The sequence below is a fragment of the Brassica oleracea genome, chromosome C7, assembly GCF_000695525.1.
Source record: "Brassica oleracea var. oleracea cultivar TO1000 chromosome C7, BOL, whole genome shotgun sequence".
NCBI classification, from domain to species: domain Eukaryota; kingdom Viridiplantae; phylum Streptophyta; class Magnoliopsida; order Brassicales; family Brassicaceae; genus Brassica; species Brassica oleracea.
Window position 1 is genome coordinate 18,860,138 of NC_027754.1, and position 7,581 is coordinate 18,867,718.

Genomic DNA, 7,581 nt, shown 5'->3' on the forward strand with positions numbered 1-7,581 from the left:
AAAACTTGTTTAAAACAGGAAGGTAATGTATTACCGCCTACTAATTTAGGGTTGATGTTAGTTGCAACTACAACCTCGGGTTCTTCGTCTCTACTCAGCAAACTCTCATCAAGGAGCTTAGCTAAGCCGTCAAACACTTAGGCACATCAGAGCTCCTGAGAAAACATTGTGGTAAAGTTTAAGACATGTTGACAACCCAACCTTATGTATGCTTAATAAATAAATATAAGTAGTCATATATCAATGATTAGGGTGATCATCATGCTTTTTGTACTCTGACTCTCTTCATTGTAAGTTGTTCAATTCCCCCTAATTTTTCTAACAACATCTGTTGAAAAATATGTTTGAAATGCTAGCAACTATGAATTCAAATAAATATATGTAGCAGCTTTTAAATTTGGAATAAGAAGCTAACCTTGTAAAGCAGTCGCCTGAGAAAATACGATCTTTCAGCTAACGGATTTCTAATAATCTGTCTAATTTGTAAAGTAAATGACGAAAACAAAATGTTTTCATTCTTTTCTGAGTTAGTTGCTGACGTGGCACACATCCTGTAAAGAAAAGCTGCTCCTTTATTATTATTATTATTATATATATATATATATATATATAGATTGCTGTATTTTCATTGATTACTAGCCAGGAGTCTCGTTCATGGGGGTTCTGTGGTAATATGATATGATCTGCAGAATATGAGAGCGCATATTACTTCTTTCTTGCTAGCCACATTGCGTCTCACTGAACAAAATAGAAAAAGCTTGGACTAGACTCAACAGTTGCTTTAGTTCCAGGGATTAGCAGAAGCACTTTAATGCATTAGTAAAGACAATTAATAGGTTTTTCTGGTAAAGTATATTAAGTTTACACAAAAGTCCAAATTTTGCTGTCTTATTGTTACTAGTGGCAGAGGTTTGGGGTCATGAACGTTGTTGTTGCTCTATCTTAATGTGTTCATCTGATGCTTTGTTTGTGAAGTTTGTATTTTGTGTGGTCATTAATTTTCTAAAATTTGTATTATAAATAGGGTTGTGGTGTACCAATGAACTGTGCTACTTCTTTTTTTGCGGTTGATGTTATGTATTTGTTGTATTGACAGAGTAGTTTACATGGTGTGATTTATTTGATGTGGTATTTTTTTCACATAATGATTATGCGGTTGATGGTGTCATCTTCTCTTAGTTTGGTATCTTCATTTATCATCATTTGTTTTGTTTCAAATGTGGTGCATTTGTGGTATTTGGTTGCGTACAATGAGTTTTGTCCTCCTTTAGTAACACTAGGACCATAGTCCCCGTGCAAGCGCGGAGCCGGGTACCTTATTGATGCGTTGTATAATTTTGTGTACGATGAGACAACTTATGAGTCACATATCATGATTACGTTGATATAAGAATGACCGGCGAATTCAAATATGTTGATATTTTCATATCTTATCTTCGTAATGATTTGATCGACCGTTAGCGTTATTAGCGATTTCATATTCAAAAGTTGAGGTTTATGAAGATGGTTAGTGTTTACTTAAGTACTTGTTAGTATATAGATAAAATTGTGTAATGAAAAATATATAAAATTTGGATTAAAATTTTTAACAATTTATACGAACAATAAATTAATTTTTGTTCTTATATTACCCAAAATTAATTTCAAAAATATAGAATTGTAATAAACTCTTTTTAAATAAATTTAGAAAATTATATAGTTACAAAATTATTTATTTTTTTGAATTTTTACTCGACTTTAAAAAAAATGATTTGTGGTGGAAAAAATCTAAAATAGGTGGATCAACAAATTGAATTTGGTATAGTTTTATAGCCCAATATACTTGGGTTGCTTCACGGTCCAAGAGGTGGTTCAAATCCATAGCATCACAAATCTCTGACATCATTCCTCTTTCGTCTAGCTTCTCAAGAACCATCCCAAGCGTACCTTTAGCAACTTTTTCATAGCATCCACATGTTGTGGCTTCATAGCACTATAGCAGTCTGCACATAAGGAGATGCATCAAACTTTCTTAAAGGACTGCTTCCTTAGAAACAAATATTATCTAAGATTTATGAGGCCTTAAATATTTTTAGTTTAATCTTACATAATTTTTTTGACAATTTGGAGTCTATGTGACTTCTGTATAATAGCTATTTAAAAAAAAATTAGAGGTTAAAACAAATGTTATTTAAAACTTAGAGGTCAAGGCAAATATTTCATCTGACTGTGCCCAGAACCGGACCTAATTGGCTTCTACTCTCTACCATACCTTTAGTTTCTCTTCTACAAGACGGATGAAATAGCTTTGAAGCTATGATCCACAGAAGTGAGCCAAATTTCATGCCAATCAGGAGGATTCTGCACAATATGTAGCAGAAAGTATAAGTTATATCATATAACTTATATGATATAAGAGACATGTTCTATGCCCAAGAAGAAATGTTTAATTTACATTGTATCTGCCAAGGTTTGGTTTGATTTTTCCAGCCAAGATTTGGAGAGCTGTAGATTTCCCAATACAATTTGTTCCAACCAAACCTAGGACTTTTCCCGGTCTTGGCACTGGAACCCTACAAAATCAAGATATATATATTTCAGAGCCTTAAAAAACAAACGGTTAAACAGATTCCACAAGGCATTAGCTAACCTACGTAGTTTAAAACCATTGGAATTATAGCAGTGGATTGTATCTTTCTCTGAGTCTTTTGGAAGGTTGATGATCTAAATAGCTTGAAATGGGGATTTCTGTGATTTCACATCAGAAAATCTCACTTAGTTAGTGTAAGGGTGACACATGCATCGTAAGAATATATATAGACTATGTAGTACGTACCTTCAAGAGATACCACATCCTATACAAAGCTCCTCAGACAAGAAAGCAGTGTTGGAAGTAGGAGTCACCTCGATACAAAGTTTCCCTAGTGAGATGCACACAACAGGTCAGTTTATGCACAAACAAGTTTCATACTGAAGTCAGGAACGACATGAAAGGAGCCTTTGCCCGATAATGAGACGAAGAAACGTACCAGTCTTGACGACAGGACAGCTCTTCCTGCACTCTTGGCAGCATTAATCTAATAGATTTTTTATCGAGCTACTTAAAAGTGTTACAAAACCTCCTTTTCGAGTTTGAGGGCCATGAAAGCTTCTTGAGGTACATCAACTCTACCTATGGCTTTCATTCTCTTCTTGCCTGCCGCTTGCTTCTTAAGAAGCTTCTTCTTCCGAGAAATATCTCCACCTGAACCAATCATAGTAACAAGTTCAGAGATGGCTATGTGGGAACAAAAACACATTAAAGGAGCCATGTAAGCAGGGAATGTGTACTTACCATAACATTTGGCCAAAACATCCTTCCTGATAGCTGAGAGAGCTTCACTAGCAATCACTTTTGATCCTATACAAGCCTGTACGTTTATATGTTTATGTCAAAACAGCTTCCACAGTTTTTATATTCTAGGGGGGAATCGTCTGATTTATAAAAGATTAAATGTAAATATTACCTGGATGGGCACTTTAAACATTTGTCTCGGAATAAGCTCTTTGAGTTTTTGAGTCAATGCTCTCCCAACAGAATATGCCTAGCCTTGCAAATAAAATAAGCTTCATGTGTGTTCACCAAGAGAAAAGATGTACCATTTAATATTATAATTTAAAGGTGAAACAGATTTAAATTTTTTTGGAAGCCTATTAGGAACCTGGTCGTTGAAGTTGGAGAGAAAGTTGTTGAGATCTCCAATCGAGCTCCTTTCTTTTGCGTCCACGACCTCCTTTCTTCTCGAGCTCGGGTTTTTGGGTCTCACCTTCTATCCCATTCGAGCAAAGCACGCTAACTCAATTAAGAAAAAATCACGTTCTTTAACCACCAACAAAAAAAAGGCAAAAAAGAGATTTACTTTTGAGTAGAGTTGGGTCTGAGTCAAAAGCTCATCAAGTTTAGTAAACTGTGTATCATTCAGATCAGGAGCTTCATCGGATGCAGGCAGTGAAAAGTAATACCCATTTACATAGCAAAATAAATAGAAGAAAACGCCGTGAAACTCTTAACAATCTAGAACACATGAAACCTGGAACAAACCTCTTCACTGAGAACGGAAGTCAGATGAAGGGTTCCAGTGTTTGACTTAAGGTATAAATCGAAAATGAACCATTAATGATGAACACATCAAAGATTGCGAGATGAAGAGGTAGAGGAAGATTCACTGCTCCATGGAAACTGAAAAGGTTACTTTCCAATTCTCAGAGGAGACTGAAGCAATTGAAACCTTAAAATTATATTGAAAAGATAAAGAAAAACGAAAGAGGCTTTAGTGGTAGTTATTTCTTGTTAATTATTGGGCCACAGATATTCTACAAATGAAACAACATAAGAACCCATTTCATAAATCATACACACGACAACTAAATCATAAAACACAAACACATTTTTTTTTGTCGGACCCATAAGTGCTGAGGTGGATAGCTTTAGGAGAGACTAAACTGTCTCATTATAATACAGATTTGTTTCTGAGAATTTTATAATAGTGGTAAGGGCTTGAGCTTTTCTAGTTATTGGAGCAATTCATGGGTTTCTTTTATTGTAATGTGTTGCACTAATAATTTGTTTTTTCAACTAATATGTATTTTTATTTTCCTGTTTTCATCTAAAGTGATCATCCCAGTCGCAGGTTTTTTCCTTTTGCTGATTTTTTTTGTTTGCTGCATTTTTATCTTAGTTTCTTCATAAATTATCTTTATAGAGGAAACAACATGGCTGCTGACTCATTAGCAAAGAATGCACTGTCTGTTGCTTATCCTGCTGTGTACTGGACTGTTTAAGTTTAGTGCAATGGCTGTTCTCAATTTCCTATCATTCATGTATCCTATGTAGTTTATTTAGCATTTTTTTTGAATATATATATATATATATATAATACATTTGGATCATTTAGAAAAATAGAAATGAATTAACTAATATATTAGATCTTTTAATTGTATCTCAGTCATAAACAATTTGAAATTATTAAATTGGTAATTTTTAAAATAAGATGATCAGCAATATTTGCTATAGAAAAAAACTTCCATAAAATATTTTAAACGACTAAAAATGCAAATATCCATCGGTTTAGATTCTTCTTTGGGGATAATCTCACCTTAGGTGGCCTAGAATTATCATATCACCCACGCACATGATTATCAGCCGCAAGGAGAAAGACTGGTGTTCAGTGTTCTTGCATTCAAAGTTACTTGTATACCAGCTTTCGTAGTGCTTATTGATTGGTGCTCTGTAGCTTCATGAATAGCAACCTTTGTCCCCAAATGTAACATCTCAAATTAGCAAGAGACCATAAAATTCATCTTGTTTTGAATATTTTTTTTTTTTTTGTAACATCTTGTTTTGAATATTCATCTTCTCAAACTCGTGAATGCAACATATTCCATTATCAGGAAGCATTAAAGCATCAGCCTGTTAAAAAGTAAGATGACATTAATTAAAAGCAAACTATAGAAACACATTATTAAAAGAGGTCAGTGTTGTTCATCACAATCTACAAAGTCTAGGTTACGTGGAAGTTTCAATGCGAGGAATTTTTCATGAATTCAAAAATTACAATGCATAACTCACCAGTGTAGAACGGCCCACTTGATGTCTTGATGACCAAATCTTATTGAAGTAAATAGTAGCCAGAAGTGCTCCTCATCTGCTGTTTACTCTACCCTCCACCATGGTTTACCAAAAACCGATTTAATTACTTGTATGCAGAGTAAGAATTTGAGAATTCACATAAGAGAACAAAATTGAGACACTGCGGAACAATAATCATCTTCTTTCCTAAAGGTAATTTGATCTAAGCCTCACCGTAAACTGATGCTGATCATGTTCATGAGAATCATTTTGGCAGTTCCTCATCTCGGAAGTTCCTGCTACCGTCATCAATCTGAATTTTTTTTTAAAAAAAAACACTGAGATTGGGTCAATACATAACTTTAAGTTTTGAGTTGACAATCACTATAGTTGGAAAACATGCACTGGTTTTCAACAAAGCCAGGCCGATACGAAAGATATCGAGCTTCCATGGCCTTCAGATCTTTGACACTTTCATGTTCACCATGAGCCTTCTAGATTTAACATGGAGAACCTATCAACTTTGACGATCGAACCGTCACGTAAATATGGGCGGTAGTGATTGAATCCATGATTCACCGAATTCTGAATAGGCAGTCAGAAGAGTTAACTCAAACTTCTTCTTAAAAATAGAAAAGACAGAGATGGAATATATCATGCGTGATATTTCTTGATGTTAAGCGAATCCCAAAAGCTGAGGAGGCAACCAACATTGAATTTAGAAGTTCTACCAAGTCGGAGAGCTTCAAAGGTTGAGTGGGGAGGGCTGACTGCGCAACAACAACATCAGAGGAAGACATTCAAAATATTTTCGAAGGAGGCTTCTAGGTTTTGGCGAGAAGATAAATAAGAGAGCTTGTTGGTGTAGTATCTTGATTCCATTCTCCATCCTCTCCTATTTATAGGGTTTGATGATGAGAGTCAAATAGTTAACCAAAGTAAACCAATGGCTTGGAGTAAGAAGACGTGATATTATAATTGTTTCTAAGTTACTTTGTCCACTAGTGACGTGTGATAGTAATGGGTAGTTACTTTGTCTTCTTCTGTATTTATAGACATACATGCATTGTGAGTAAAGGATATGAAAACAAAATTGCAGTAAAAGTGTTTCTAAGTCTTTGGGTTCCATCATTTGAGGTGTTTCTTCTGTTTTGATATGAAGCTTCGATTGTAAAGAAAGGTTGACAGAGTTTGTGGGAGTGAATGGCTTTAATGAAAACTGAAGATTCATTGTATATGTTAAGAGAGAAACGTTGAACAGAGGGTAAGCAAGAGACGGAGAAAAAGAGATAGGGGAAAGTAGAAAGATGAGAGGAAGAATTTTTTTTTAAGAACAACCGATGAGACAGTGATAATTGAATCGTCGAAGAAGAAAAGTCCTAATGACTTTAACTTTAAACGCAGAGTTTAACTTTCTTTGGGATACAAAACAAAACCTTATTTAATAAGAAGGGCTTGACATATTATGGGCTTCGAGATAAATCAACCCACAAATAATATAACGATATCAGAACACATTTAAATATCGAACAAAAGCGGGAACGTTGGCAGATGAAATGACTATGGTTCAAGTGGGACCCACCAAAAATAAATGTACCTGCTGGAGATCGTTCATATGATGCTTATGGGGCGATTTGTCCGAAGCCCACCAAACAAATGAGCATAGATCACATTTTAAAGTCCACTTGGCTAGAGAAAAAAATATTAAATGTGGGACCCAGGCTTGCATACGTAGTAATCCTGGGCGTTCGGGTCTTCGGATCAGGTTCGGGCCGGTTCCTTTCGGATCCAGGTCTTTTCGGGTTCTAAATATTTAGACCCAATAGATATTTGGAAATTTTCGGTTCGGGTTCGGATCGGTTCTTCTCGGGTCCGGGTCAGTTCGGGTCTATAATTAAAATATCCATAAAATACCCGTAATTTTTCGGGTCCATATCGGGTTCGGGTTCGGGTCGGGTTCGGGTATTTAGGATCTGAAAAAGACATGATATACC

The 7,581-nt window shown here is 35.2% G+C and overlaps 1 long non-coding RNA gene across 1 annotated transcript; it reads right to left on the reverse strand.

The window, feature by feature from the left end:
* Window positions 1-3,168: 3,168 nt before the first annotated feature.
* LOC106305280 lies at window positions 3,169-3,571 on the reverse strand. The gene is made up of 3 exons (XR_001262952.1): window positions 3,486-3,571; window positions 3,314-3,389; window positions 3,169-3,223 (listed from the first exon to the last, which is right to left on the reverse strand). It is a non-coding gene; the product is annotated as an uncharacterized LOC106305280 (long non-coding RNA).
* Between the last annotated feature and the right edge of the window lie 4,010 nt (window positions 3,572-7,581).